At 35.3% G+C, this 16301-nt stretch overlaps 1 protein-coding gene across 4 annotated transcripts in view; it reads left to right on the forward strand.

The window, feature by feature from the left end:
* The window catches only part of LOC129954224 (protein strawberry notch), a 69401-nt gene that overhangs the window by 34098 nt on the left and 19002 nt on the right, over nt 1-16301 (forward strand). The gene's annotated exons all lie outside the window — the stretch shown is intronic.

Consider the following 16301-nt stretch of genomic DNA (forward strand, 5'->3'; position numbering starts at 1 on the left):
GCATATTGGTTAATTTAATAATATTTTCTCCCTTTCTCTTTGTCTCTTTGTCTCCTTGTCTCTGTCTTGCTATTGGATTTAACTTGGATTTATAATATAACAAATGATTAACCTCGCTTATTTCCAAAATGTTTCCTCCTTGTTTATCTGTTCTATACATTATATACATACAATCTTATATAAACAAAGTTATAGCATAAGGAAGAGACCATATCGGTCTTGAGAACTTATATGTGTAAACATATGGATATACCCACCTACAAGACGATAATCTCCAAGCTTGCTGCATGATGTCATTTGCATATCATCCCCAAATTAGTGATGGTTTTGGAAAGGGAAATGCGGAAAAGGAGGTGGGTGAGAGATATGAGACAGAAGCGAGGGTGGGGCATGTTCACTGTTCAGTTCCACCTAAACCTACTAATCAAATAATAACATTTCTATGGACATTAATTATTTAGCCAAATTTCGTCGGATGTTGCAATTTCTCTCCGAAATTTCGTATTCGGCTTGGCTTTGATTTCCACACGGCCACACTGTGCGATGATGCGATGGGGTGTTTTTGCGAGAATAACGTATATTTGGGTCTTATGCATCAGAATCAACAACAACAGCAGCAGCATAGAGAGATGATATCAGAAACAATCGATAAAATAATCAAATACCCAGTCCAAATCACAAACAATCCCCAAGGAGACTCACATCCAAATCTTATCAGGGACCAAGCCAAGAGAAGACGAAACAACACATGCCCCAAAAGTCCGAGTGGTGCAAGTCCAAGAAGATGTCAAGAGGACAATCATCCATGGTGGTTTCACGTTAATTTGATTAGGCATTTTAATCGAAATTATATCGAAACACCTATAACGCTCCTCCCCAATGTTGTTGCCGTTCGTCTTCGTCTTCGTTGCAATATGCGACTGTGGATCAAGAATGTTTGGCTTAGCATTTCCATCTCAAATGCACTTTGAATCAGTTCATCCATCGGTGAGTCTATTCTGTCTGTCATCCTGCCTGACCGACCGAACGAACGACATATCCGTTTATTTATTCCTGTCCAAAGCAATATACACATAAAGGATCGGCATCCATTGCATGGCCCGAGCGACCGACGACGACGAGCGACGTGGATTCGATATCAACGTTGTCATATTTCCAAAATTATATTCCTGGCAAATTTGATTGGAGGAGAACTCTAGCTTTCTCTAGTTATAGCTCTTTCCGCCTACTCGCATTTCTGTTCAATCGTTCTATCACCACCGCTGCGCCGCTACTGCTGGTGTTGTTGTCGTGACCAAACGCCATCCATACAACATCCCATAGATAGGTATCAGCCTTTATGCATCAGCCTTTTCCTAAGACAGTGCCTTTGCTTTTGCCTGTGCCAGCTGCAACGCGAAGCCATTATAGTTAAGTGCGTGTGTGTTAAGTTGCGTGCATCAGTTCTCCACAACTGCTTCAGCTTGATTTCGCACTATTTCTATTTATATGTTTATTTATTAAAGTATATATCATATAATATATACATAATATTATGTTTAAATAAATCTTAAGCATATGTATACATAGATAAGTGAGTGGAGTCTTGTGTATAATGTACATGGTGAGGTGATTGTCATGCTATGGTGTGTTATGTTTTCTGAAGCGAGCAATATTGGGAGTTTCCAAGGAGGCATCAAAATCAATATTTCCACACAATTTTCAAATTGTTGAATTATGCACGCAGGAATTTCGTAGAAACAATGTTTGCATTTTGCATTATAAGCAAGGAGTTCCGCAAGCAGTACCAGCAGCAGTAGCAGCATTAACCCGCGACAAGGAATTTATAGTTTATAGAAGCAAATTTCTAGGAATATGGAATTTGGCCTAACCAATAATTCCATAGATGGTTTTTTGGTATTTAATTGCTATCAGAAATGTTTTTTTTATTTGGTATTGTTTTATGTAGAAAAGTTGGTAGTTACTTCAAAGGTTGCTCTTTTAATTTAAAGTCTAACAACAATAACATTGTAATAACGTACATAGATATATTTTCAATGATAACACTTCTGTTCACACGAATCTCTGCTTCATTGGATTAGTAATTACCTTTCGAATAGTTCAATACAAGTAGTATTGGATGGTTTCAAGTCTGAAAACCACAGAATAAATGCTGATGTGCCCCAGGGCTCTGTTCTATCTCCAACACTCTTTCTTGTTTTTATTAATGATCTCCTGTCTGCAATTTCTAATCCAATACATTGTTTCGCTGACGGTAGTACTCTTAGCTTTTCATATTCGTTTTTAGGCTCACATCCCTCTTCTTCGGATGTGGAACTGCAACGACAAAATATGATAAGTTCATTAAATTCCGACCTAAACAGCATTGTGCAATGGGGATTAACGCTTCGAAAACACAATTCTGTCTTGTATCGTTAAAGCGAGATACACCCTCTTGTCATCATCCGTGGATAGCATCTCGATATTCTCGGTATTTGTGTCACCAACCACCTTTTGTGGAACGATGCAAGAAGTTTTTCTCCCCCTCTGATCTAGCTTTTATCTACAAAACTTATATACGTCCAAAGCTTAAGTATAACTCTCATCTCTGGGCTGGTGCACCTGCAATTTACTTAAGCCTCTTGGACAGCATTGAACGTAGAGCATTTAAGTTATTTGGTGATAACACCATCATAGGATCATTTAGATCGCCTGAACACTGTCGTAAAGTTTCTTGTCACACGCTTTTTTACCGTTATTTTAACGGTTTATGCTCAAGAGGAATAGCCAGCTGCATTCCTCCCCTTAAACAGTTAACCGTAATACTCGATCTTCTAGGAATGCTCATCAGTATACCCTCGATCCCAACTTTGGTCGTACTGTCAAGTACAGATATTCGTTCTTTAGCCGTACTATGCGAATTTTGAATGCCTTACCACACTTTGATTTTCCCAGCCATTGCAATATTCAGGAGTAAGATGACCATAAATCAAATAATCTTGCCTTTAAAATTTTCTATCACATCAGCTTTTTAAAACTTGACCTTTTACAAATGCTTAAGAGAACTTAAACACAGCACATCCGCGAACAATAAATTGTAAAGGACTTGCCATTAAAGGCGGGTCGATTTTGAAAACAAGTTGTATGTATGATTTACAGTTACTCACAAAATTGGGCATATAGTAGCAAAACAAAAAAAAACTGTTTTGCTGTTTTAAATTATTAAAATGTTATGTTTTTGGTATTTTGTTTTCAATTTTCTTTTATTTAATAATTTATGTTAAATTAACAAGAGAAAAAAACAGCAAACAAAAAATAATACAAAAAACTAAAAAAATTTATCAAATGCATATGTCCCAAAGTTAAGCGTAAACTTGGAATTCAAAACATTCAAAAATGTTAATAATTGGTCAAATTAAAATTTTAATATTTCGTAGGGACACCTTTATCCAAAATCACAGCTTATAGCCTCCGCGGTATTGATTTAAAAATTTTTTAGTAAAAGAAAAATTCCAAAATTCCGTGATCTTCGCTTTCAATTGACTTTTGTTGATTGGGTTGCATTCCTGCAACCTTTGCTTTATTTTTTCCTACAAATGATCGATGGGATTGAAGTTCGATGACTGAAGTGGGGTCTTGTAGTGGTTTCTGGCATAATACAGCTATCATTCCTTAACAAAAAACGATGTGTGTTTTGGATCGTTATCTTGTTGGAAGTAAGTGGTTGCGAATTCAGTTTTTCTGCAGACTGACGCATATTTCTTTCAAGAACGTCAACTTGTCCATGATTGTATCAATAAATTTAAAGTTCCCAGTCCTATTTGCCACCATTGACCCCCATAAAATTTTCTCTTCCATCCTTAACAGTGGCAAGCAAATTCTCTGCTTAAACTGAGAATTGGGCTTTTTTTTTTTAAGTATTTGTTGGACCTTTGAATGTGTTCGGCCGACGATTTCGCAAATTTGTAAAAAAAAATATAGTTAAAATTAATTATTTCAGATCCCGTGCTTAGCAAAACTACACAACGGAATGCAAATATTCCGGACTCAAATGGAACGGTAGGCAACTGCCTTTAGTTTGAGTTCAGAAAATTCTTATTCCATGGTGAAGTTTTCCTAAACACGCATAAATCAGGCTGAATTTTATAATGTCGATTATGTTGTCTTTGAGGGCCGCGGTGATTTATGGCTTATTCACATAGACCTGATACGGCTTAAAAAAAGCCCCACAAGAAAAAGTCTTAAGAAATCAAACCGAGATAACCATGCTATGAAACTGCTTGCCGAAAATATCGATTGTTTCATGTACCTTACATATCATCAAATTCAGGCCACAAGAAGTTGGTGATCATCGGCGATCGCCGTTGACCGTGCTGGCCTGATCAGCATCATTTTCGAAGAACGGAATGACGGTTTACGCGTCCAGCCCAAAATCCACACCAAACATTAACTTTATTTGGACGCAGGGGCACCTCGTGAATCGCTGGTGGTGTCGGCTCTAGTCCGGCAATTTTGTTTTTTCACATATTCTAAAAATATTTCATGTTGCGCGACGCTGTTACTTGCTATTATGATTTGTCTTTAGTGACTTTTTAAATTAATATATTTTGACGGAAAGTAAAAGAAACAATATAGCCGCCACGAGCTGTCAAAATCATACCTCTAAATTGGAAAACTTTGTATGTTTTTTTTTCGAACTTCAAAAATTACTCACCCATACTGTATTAGGCGTTTTCCTTAAACGACAATTGTCACTTTTTAAGTCGAACCACTTTCTGAAGAGTCGGTATTGCGTTGCTTAAACGCTATTATTTGCAATCCACACACATTCCACATAAACAATAGTTATTCGAAAGAATAGATTCAATTTTAAAATTTAAATAAAACTTTTTTTAAGGAAATTTTAAAAAAGGCACAAATGTATAGCATTGGACTATTTATTTTGTTAAATAACGCTTCTTACGTTAGCTTTGAGAAAGATAGATTGGTCGGGAATGAAAAACTAAAATTATTGAGAGAAAGAAATAGAATAAGGTCGACATCAAATCCTTTACATTTACCAGATTCGAAGTAAGTACGGACAAGTACATACATACATCCAAGGATGATTTATTGGACAAATCATTCTATTTTGCTATATTTCAAGACATTTGTAATGTACTTTAGGTTGAATAAGGATTCCTTTATTTACCTATTAAATGAAATTGAAGAAAAGGTACCGAAAAGACAAAGCATCTTATCGGTGCCACTAGTTTAAAAGCTTGCAGCTACTGAGTTTTTTTTTTTGCTGAAGGCAGCTACCAAAAGTATATATGCAATTATTTTACATTGGGGAATTGCACGACCAACGATTAGTCTCATTCTCAAAGAAATGCTCAAAACTATGGAAGCACACATTCGCATTCGAAGAAAAAAGACATGCTTAATGGCTGAAACACAAACACGCTTTAGCTTCGGCTCCAACTGCGTTACGGTGTGCCTGCTTCGAGGTTGCTTTGAATGACACTTCCAGTATGACATTTCTAAAATGGCACTTCTGTCATTAGCAGCTGTTATTTTTTCTCAAAATAAAAAAAATATATAAGTTTTGAAATCGAAAAAAATTAATTTTATCGCGGAAGTAGCTTATAAAACCTATAATAACCAATGGGAATCCTTCCAAAACAAATGTATTTTGTTTGTTGACTTTTTTACAGCTGTGGAGCTGTCAGACAAAGCAAATGTTCAGCAAATTTAAACTAGAGCTTCAGTTTGGAGTAATATTACGTAACATTACGTTATTTTCTTACAATTGTCAAATGAAACGTGAGGTCGAAGCTTCATTGTGATAGCATGGATTGAATTCCTACGGCTGAACTCGTAAACGTCAGGCCGAAGCTGAAGTGTGTTTGTTCTTCAGCCATAAGCTTTTTTTTATGAAAAGGCTAGGATTCCGGAAATAATTGGGCGTGTAGATGGCAGCCACATACAAATTCAAGCACCAAAAAAGAGATGAACAACATCTTTACTACAACAGCTTCAAGCTTGAATAAATACAATCCCCTGGAATCCTTTCTAATATCACCTTACTTTAAACTTGGCGACAAACCATACCTTTTGCCACTCCTTTACCGTTCTAACCGGTCCCAAGGAATTTAGGGTATTAACAACAGATTCCTAATTGTTTTTGTTTTTGTTCTGTTTGGGGAGCGCCTCTACTAAAATGTGTTGAGAATAAAGGATTTCTTTCCATTAATTCTGTGAGCCTTTTCATTTCACCTGGATCCGTAACTTTCACCCTTTAGTAAAAATGAAATTATTAACACTAAAACATTAGAAAAATTGCATTTTTATTTTATTTTCCACAAAGCGTCTTAAAATTTTCCGTAGACAGAAAGTTGAGTTTTACTCGTCATAAAAGGAAACTAAAACGACAGCTACAATAGCGATGAGAGTGACATTTGCCGATACAAAATTTAGATTCCATTAACAGCCTTATGCCAAGTAGCGTAACGCTACTATAATGCCTTTCGCAATAACAATTTGTTTGTGTGACAATTTTCATTCAAATAAAAGGTCTACTACAATAAGGGTGAATATCTCAAAAATATGACATGACGTGATAGAGTAATTTTGAAGTCGGGTTTAAATTGAAAAAGTGATATGCAGCCCTGTCCGAATCTTTTTTAAACTCCAAACTCTTCAGGCAATCTACTTACGAGTAAGACGTGCCGTGTGGCCCTCTCATAATTCCTCTTTATAATAGAAATTAGTTTATCCGGGATATCTCCCTGTTAACGCTGTCAACAGAATTCTCAAAATAAATCTACAGTAGGTGAAGTGGTTTTCAATATTCACCGCACTTCTCGATGATGATCCGCAAGCCGTTTGATCAATGGAGGAGGATTCAATGCGAAATCCTGCTTATTGAGTGCAAAGTGTTGCTTGGAGGTGTTCTCGTTAGAGTTCTAAAAAAATCTTAGCTCCCATTTCTGCGTTTGTAGGTGAAACGAAAATCCCTACCAAGTCAAGTCTTCCTTCTTTGAGAATCATTCTCATTTCCCATTCTTCGGGAATCGTTTAGAGACTCAAGCTGCTTCTATGAGTGGTTGCAACAATTTATTCGTATGACTTCGTTTCATTTAAAATGGGTCTAGTCATTCCAAATTATTTTGAGTAAAATACTGCTTTGATTACTGAATTTGATCATTGTTTATGTTTTTGATTCTGAAGTTTACACGCGTCAATTTAATTTCGTCTAATTTGCCATTGCAACTAATTATTAATTTTTCGAATGCATTTTGAAATTTTCGTCAAATCTTTCTATCGGGGCCAATGATAGGGTTGATTTCCACTGGAATATCCTTTGTATATAAGAGACTTGACTGGTCATGGAACACTTCCTTGTGGTCGTACCGTATTCTATAAAGAGTCGGTTCTTAACGTGGGATACATGTTTTCTTTAATTGCCTTTTTTTACAACATCCGTTGTTTGATGCATTTTAACTTTAACTTAATGTTTATTTCTAAATCCCATTTCTTCTATTATTTTGTTAATCCTTTTTTGGTTCTAGTTGTTGAAAACTTTTGCCATAATTGTTATAAGAGGTGACTTTTGTTTGTGGCCTACCTTGTTTTGCTATATCAGTGACTTCTGCAATTTCCATACATTTATTGAAAATTAAAGTTTTATTGCAGACTTTTAAAGACATTGCTTTCAAAACCTGATCAGTTTTTACATTACTGAAATGAAACTCGAAAATGATAAACTTTTTAACAGCAATGCTACATTGTAATCTTTTTTTGTAGACCGACGAATGATGTGATCAAAAATTGAATTTTAGAAAATCATAAAACCTTGAAAAATTTAGTATTTAGACGGAAAAAGTTACATTTTAAGAACTTGTCATCACGTTGACTTTGAACTCGTAATGAAAGTAAGGTTATGGGGATAAGCTAGAAAAATGAATTGAATAAAAATCAAAAAAGCTACTTAATTGATTTCACCTTTTAAAACGTCTTGAAACAAAACAAAACAAATATTCATAAAGCACTGGACGCCGATATGTCAGACGGCGGCGCGGCGGCGACGACTCGGTTGCGGTTGTCAGTGATACACCAGACATCAGTTTTACACATTTAAATTTTCAACACTCTAATTAAACATTATTTCTAAACACTTTCCCTCCTCTTCACATTTTGGCGGCTTTTCGTCTTAAAATAGACAAAAGTAAAAACAACCGGCCAGCTGACTGACAGTTCATGTGTAGTATACGCATATTTTTCATTGTTTAATACGAGGTATAAAATAAACGAAAAATAGTGCGGGACATTTTGTTGTTTCTTCATTCATTGGAATTTTGTTTCACTCATGAACATAATCAATGAATAGATGATGACATTATAGTCAAGGAAATCATGAGTTCCAAAATGAAACAAAAATATGTTTTATAAAAAATAATTTTCTTAATAAGTGAAACACTGAGTAAATCAGTTTTTGAAACTGTTTCTTCGTCTTTTTGATGAAAACATTTTAAACTATGGCATTTTGGTAAAATTTTATTATTTTTTCAACAAAATGCAGAATATTATGTTTCTTTCAGACAGTTTGACAGTTCGTTGATTAGTTAATAGTACTATTTATGTAACAAACAACTGAAACATTTCGTTAAGTTAGCGAATTTATATCATGTGTTTAAATGAGATTAAGTTATTGTTTCATAAGCATATTTTTAATTAAATCTAAACTCGCACAAGTCCTTCATCGTTTGAATTAAAAATGAAAATGAACGCCATCACCTGCCGTACTATAAAAAGAGCAAAATTATAGCAACAAACTATTATAGAAAAATATATCTATTCTGAATCTGACAACGAACGACAAGTTGAGGTTGAGGCACCTCATCGAAACATTTAAATTTGTCAATGGCATTGAAAATATATCGACACTCTTCAACCTCCTCCGCCATCGTCGTTGTATCTCAAATGAGGTAATAGACAACGTGTTGGGTCTGTGGTTTGCTTTAGGGTATTGTGCTAATAGAAGGGGTTATGGAAATAGATTAACTTGAAGAATTTAAAGAAATCAATTTGCAAAAAACGTGCTTTTCTATACACCGCTGATAAATGTTTACTATTCTAACGTATTTCCATGCGGAAGACAATTAAAAGCATGTAATTTTATAATATCACCTTTTTAGCGTTTTAAATGAATCATCTCTATGAAGCTTATAGGCTTCAGAATCAATGGGAATTAAAAATAAATTGCAACTGAGTTGATTTTTAATATGAAACGAAAACAAATTGACTACACTGGACGTTACAATTTTTTCAAAGGGTGATTTTGTAAGGATTATTGATAAAACACACACATACATTTGAAAACTGACTTACCGGGTTAAAGCACAATTCATCCAATTTTCTATAAGAAAATGATGTCATGGTAATTCGGAAGGGACAAATTTTGGGCGACTCTAATAACACGAGTAATGTTGGCTTCTAAAGTCGCAATCGTAGCTGGATTATTCATAAAGACTTGCAACTTTATATACCGCCCAATAGTCTATAGCAGCACTACTCAATCACAAGAAATTCTTTTTATCGTAGATAATAATACTCATTTTAATGTCCATACATACACTGCGGGTCATAAGGTTAGAAGCCTTTAAAATAACTTGAAAAATTCTATCTTTTAGGGATTTATAAAGAGATTCCAAGTAGTCCAGTGAAATCTCACTCCAGGCCAATTTGATACCATGAATAAGCGCATCCTTGTCATCATATTGCTTCTCTCCCTCATACACCTTACGTGTAAGCCAGCCCCACACATTTTCCATTATGTTAAGGTCCGGGGAATATGGTGGCCAAGGCAGCAAGTAGATGTTTTGGTTTGCAATGAAGAATTTTACCTCTCGGGCTGTGTGTATCGGAGCGTTGTCCTGCTGAAAAATCCATGAAATTGGTCCAAAAAGCTTGGTAATTTTAGGGAATACTGATTCCAGCAAGGCTTTGTAACCTACAGTCATTTTACTATCTTCGACTACCAAGTTTATAATGCCATAAAACGAAATTGAGCCCCAGACCATAACGCCTCTTTCCTCATGTCATGTCATGGAAATAATAATTATAAAAATCTAGGTTAAATTTTTTTTCGTCGGAAAAAATAACCTTCCGCCAATCATTTGTAGTCATTGAACTCTGCACATCAAAGCTCATGTGATCTTTCGCAAAACACAAGCGTTGCTTCTTCCTTGCGTCATTAAGTGGTGGTTTTTTTTTTAAGCTTCAGGCGCTTTCGATAAGCTGGCCTTAACATTAGCTTTATCCCTAATTTTAGCTGCCGATAAAGATGAATTTGACGCTATTCTAAGTATATTTCACGTTTCGCGAAGTGTTAAGGCAGAGGAAGTTTTTCCTTTATAGTTTTTAGAAACGGCGATGGATTTTATAAATAGTTGCTGACACAATGATCACTTTGATTTATTTTTCGGGCTAAAGCACGGCATGAAATACCTTCAGAGTAATAAAAATCTATTCTTGCCATTTCCTCCACTGTCAAACATTTGTTCTTGCCCATTTTTATTACAACTCAATAAACAACAACAATTAATTTATGAAATGCACCGTTTATACCGAAAATAAAATGAATTCATTTCACAAAACAACGTTTATATGTTCACTGCTTCTAATCTTATGACCCGATTTATTTTCCCATATTTTCGACTCAATTGACAATTTGTCATAAAAGATCCGTTAGCTAATTCTCTTATCCAAATTTTACATTTTGTTGTTAACAAAGTAGTCTTTCATTTACTATAGTTTTTTTTTTCTAATCCACCATGTAACGGAAGAAATATCGATTTTACTTCTCAAAAATGCCTGCTTCTAACCTTATGACCCGCAGTGTATGTACATATGTATGTACATTATTTATTTATTGAAATGTGATTTTTGAAATTGAGAACACATTTCCAAAACTTTATATTAAGATCTGGCTTGTTGCTGCATGCCAACCTTATGACATGATCTAGGTGGGAGTCCGTTAGTTTCTTTCGCTATATATTTTTTCCATATTTCATGTTCAAAAACCAAGGTTCGCAAACAAATTTAGATCCAAATAAAGTCAGAAAACAATTGAACTTCTTTTGACGAATTTTTCGGGGACGATGCTCTAAAATTCTAAGTATTCCCCTTTTTTCCTTAAAGAGGGCTTAAAGATTTGAATCGTTTTTAAAATCAATGAACTCATCAAAAAACTTTGCCTGATCTTGATTTTAAACAGAAGCCACCCGTGAGATAGTCGTTACTTCCAGATGCCATTGGTTTTCTACAAGCGATCAGCATTTTTTTTACTTGCCATCTGTGAAATTTTGTTATTTTGTCTTTGTAAATATCGAATTAGGCTATTTAGTTTTTCTGTGATATTGCATAAAAATGCTAAAAGACACCACTGTCGCCGACTTCCCTTGGCGACTAAAAAAGATGTACGGCTTCTCGTACATCCAGAAATTCCAGAACAATGAATGCGTTCAAAGTCAATTAAAGTGAGCAACATTCACGGAGAGCAAGAGCAAGTTCACACGTAGGTTTACACGATGTTTCATGACTGGTTTACACTGGCGTGGGTAACAAACACCATTGATCATCTTGCAATTCTGGGTAAACTTTTTTATTTTGTTGTAAGAAGAGGATTGCCATCGCACAGAGGTATCCAAAAGAACGCCACCATACTCACCTCCCAATTCTTCCAAAAGGCTTTTAAATTTTCTGTAGTTTGATTCTCTCCCTCTAATATAATTCACAATATCAATTACAAACTTCATCATAGCATCGATTTTTAAATTGATAATTCGCGCAGCCAAGTTTTCTTGATGAATAATGCAATGAAATGTAAAATTTGTCAAATTATAATATTTTTAAAACGACATTATAAATCCATTTTCAAATCCAGTCATGGACTGACAGCCATCTGTGCGATTTTTTTAATAGCAATATCATTCTGCTCAAGAAAATTTGAAATTGTATCAAGTTGATCTATTCCCCGGGTTTGACCTTTCATCGGAAGGAATTTGAAAAATTCTTTGAAGATTAAATTCTGTCCTGTTCAATATCTAACAAACACCGAGCATTGAGATGTTGCTGAAATATCAATTCTGAAATCGAAAGCCAAGCTAAAAACATACAGTTGCCCTTCAGTTTTCTAATAAATTGTCACGAAAATTTATTGGAAATGTTTTCAATACTTGTCATACATGTTGAATCAGACAGCTATAGTTTTTTTTATTTCAGACAATATTTGTTTTCTATTTGCTAAATGTATCAAACAGTATATCGAAAGCGTTTACGATACATTCTTTGACAATTTCTGCATCGGTGAACGGTTTCTGCAACCGCACTAACTGAAATTCAAAATGTTAGTACCTAATCATCAAAACGAGGTATGTCTGCAAAGTAGTGTCCTTGACATATTATGCCTGGACTGCTGTTTTTATGAATTTTCTATTCAAAATTTGAATAAAATGATTCCAATTCAATTTCGCAATAGCAAGTTTGTGCAAACTTTTCCTTTCGTTGAATTTTTTTTGAAACACACGATGTCCACTTTTCCACTGCTGTACGTTCAAGTGTTGCTTCCATTTTGAAAACTCATAGAATATTTTTTTCTCATGTTTTTCTGCAGTCACTCGATATTTCAAGAATTTATTAAACCACACTGCTCGCCAACTTTTATAAGCTCTCGGGCCACATGCGCCCGCCGTGGTCCGCAGGTTGAGTTTTGCTGGTCTAAAGGCTATGCGAAATAAATTGCTCAGCAAAAATCAACAAGTCAATTGTTCCATTCGCCGCTCAGCACAATGGAGCACCGAGAAAAACTCTATGAAATATTAACCACTTAACCGATTTTTAAGAAATTTTCAGACAAAATTAGTAAAAGAACAATGGATAAATTAACGCCACAAGAAGAGAAAATGGCAGACACAACAATGTTTAAAATTACACAATAAAGTTATATTTTGAATAAAGAGATAGTCTATGATTTTTTTTATTGAATTGAAATCCTTTTCAAAATATCTTTTATAAATTATTTGGGGCCCTCAAAAGGACCATTTTTGTAGAAATCTTTCTCAGATACTCCGAGTTTTTGTTTATCATCACATTGACAAGTTTTTTAGCTCCTTCACTTATTAAAAAGTTTTTGGACTTTTGTTTGGACGAAAATAGGATAATGTAAAAACATGTCCAATACATCTTCATTTTTGTCAGTTCTAGATGTTTTCGTACCGTTATTAGACCAATACATACGATAGTTCTTGAACATGCTCTCCTTCGATTAATAGATAAGAAATGTTCAAGGAATCTTGTGCACTCTTGCTGGTAAATGCTTAAAAGGATACAACTGAATAGCCATTTTCGTAGCCGTCGTAGATTGCAGCAGGTAACTTCTAAAATAATTGATAGATAGATTATTTCTGTAGTTACAGCAGGATTTTCAAAGAACCGTCTTGACGCGTTTGTTGTTATAGTTCTTTTCTTTACGATCAGCATAGAACTTCAAGTAATGGCTGGAAAAAAACATAAAATAGAATTAAAAAAATAAAGTAAGAAATAAATGTTCGTATTGCTTATTTTTTTTAGAAATAAAACATCAGTCAAAAGGTTACTAAATTAAATGAACTGTATTGCTGTGACTTCAATATTAACGCCCTAAGCTGTCGATTTTGCAATATTAGAAATTAACGATCCCCACCCTATGCTCGGGTACAAATTGATTAGATAGTATTCCTCGGCAAAATATACAACTTTGCTTCCGCCGGTTTTTCCAAAATATGACCCTTTATTGGAAAAAGTTCTTACACCGCTATTATTTAAAGTATTGTCCTTCGTTGGCCACTACTTCTCCGATCTTTAATGCAGCGCCGGGAATAAATTTCTTTGGACCCGATCCACTTCTTTGCTTTTTCATAAGATCGTCGGTGATCGGCCATTGATTAAAACAAGTGATAATCAATGTCTAGAGAATACGGCAAGATTTCGTTTTTGACCACGTGGGGTCGAACGTTGTCGTGCTGCAAAATCACTTTATAGTGCCTCTCGCTGTGTTTACGGACTTTTGTATTTTGATTATTGGTTCAAATGGATTAATTGCCTTCGGAAGCGGTCACCTGTGATAGTTTCACTTGGCTTTAACTGCTCATAGTTCATTACGCCAAGCTTGGCTCACCAAATGCAGAGCACGATTTTGGACCATAAATATTGGGTTTGGTCGTCGACGTGGAAGCAAGCACTGTTATCTTAATGAATCCATTTTTTCGACCTCTTTCGAAATACGATGCAACGTCATATACAATCATACTCGACGAACCAAATTTTTGAATGACAAGAAATAACGCCAAAAAATACTAAAATGGCAGAAATGTAGTACAAATTTCTGACCATTTGTAAAAAACTTACGAAACGCCAAGTAAATTTCGGTTGCAACACTCCCAAAATGACACTCTCTGTGTTAGCTACATTGATAAAGCCAATTGGCTTGTAGCAAAGTGTGTTGCTAAATCGACGCTCCCAGATGAATGTCTTGAATCCTCCTGTTTTTGAAAGCGTAACTGACGAAAATTCTTTCGCATCCATGCATTTGAAAGACTACTGAAAGACCCTAACATACACAAATCCCCTGGACCAAATAGTATCCCCTTGTTGTTTTGAAGGGGTCTTCTTCAACGCTGGCAAAAAAAATTGAGTAAAAGTTCTTTTATCTTTCCGACTCTATATATATCCTGGATCGTCTCTTTCTTCTCCGTCTTCATGGTAAATTTAATTTAATTTGACATTCCTGAGCAAAATCTTGCCACTCTTGATACCAACTATTTTGTTCTTGTATCGCTTTTATGGCCATTTTTCACCATCCGTGAATTATTCATTTTAAAAACGTTAAGCAAAAAGTCCGCTTGTAACTTCAGTGTTTTGATAAATAAAGGAGACCCGTTTTCAGCATTATAACGTAGTTTGGCATAATTTGCGTCAGCAGTATTTCAACCGAATTGTCATCCCCATACCTGCGATCGATATTAAAGTATGCTCTCAGCTAATGCTTCAAATACTTTAACCTTGCTACCATGTGCTAAAAACTTATTCATGAAGCATTGTTTCCATGTCATATTAATAGCAGTTTTCGCCTTAACCAATATCTCCTTCAAATGTTTTTCCATATTTAAAATATTTTTAACAGTAATGCCAAAATATTAGTAGTCTCGCACAGATTGAATATTTTCGCGATTTGATGCATTACGTCCACCACAACTTCCATAACCTTCGATTCATCAATATTTACTATTAAATTCCATAGCTGACAATACTGGTAAACCCTGTTAATAACGAGCTGCAGAGTTTCCGCTGAATGCGCTATATCATCTGCTAACAGAAGTGCCTTAATCCGCATCCCTGCGAAATCCATTCCACTATGAATAATGCAAACAAGGTAGGGCTCAATGTAAAACCTTGTCTCACTCCCGATGAAGTTTTAAACCAGTCTGAGAGTTCTTCACCTGTCGCCCTTGTTCCTCTTTATAGGTGCTCAAGAACTCGACTAAATTTCAATGATATCCCAAAACTATACAGCTTATAGAATAGTGCACCTCTATCGATTGTATCAAAAGCTGCTTTAAAATCGAAAAAATACAAACATACCTGGAACTCCCTCAGTAAGTTTCCGGTCCCAATCCAATTAACAAGACGCTTATGCATCATCGTTGTAAATATCTTGTAAGTTGCATTAAAAAAGGAAATCCCTCTGTAGTTAGCTGCATCAAATAACAATCCTTTCTTGGGGATTGAAAATATAATAGCATCTCGAAATTCTTCTGGAGACAGTTCTCCCTCCAAAACTGTATTAAAAAGTTTTAAAAGGTGCTCTTTAAGCATGACAGTCCCATACTTAAAAAATTCCACTGGAATACTATTCGACCCGGCTGCTTTTCCATCTTTAATGGCTGAATCACAAACACGGTTCAGCTTCGGCTTCACCTGACGTTTACGAGTTCAGCCATAGAATTCAATGCATTCTATCACAATGGCGACCTCACGTTGCGTTTGACAATCGTAAGGAAAAGAACGTAATGTGACTCCAAACGGAAGTCAATTATATGAACATTTGCTTTGTCTGACTGCTTATCAGCTGTAAAAAAAATGTCAACAACCAAAATATTTGCTCTTTGGATGGATGAAATAATAGAAATATCATTCAAAGCAACCTCGAAGCAGGCCCAACGTAAAGCAAACGAAGCCGAAGCTGGAGCGTGTTTGTGATTCAACCATAAGCGTCTCCAGCGTTTCTTCCAACTCGCTAA

The sequence above is a fragment of the Eupeodes corollae genome, chromosome 1, assembly GCF_945859685.1.
Source record: "Eupeodes corollae chromosome 1, idEupCoro1.1, whole genome shotgun sequence".
NCBI lineage: Eukaryota > Metazoa > Arthropoda > Insecta > Diptera > Syrphidae > Eupeodes > Eupeodes corollae.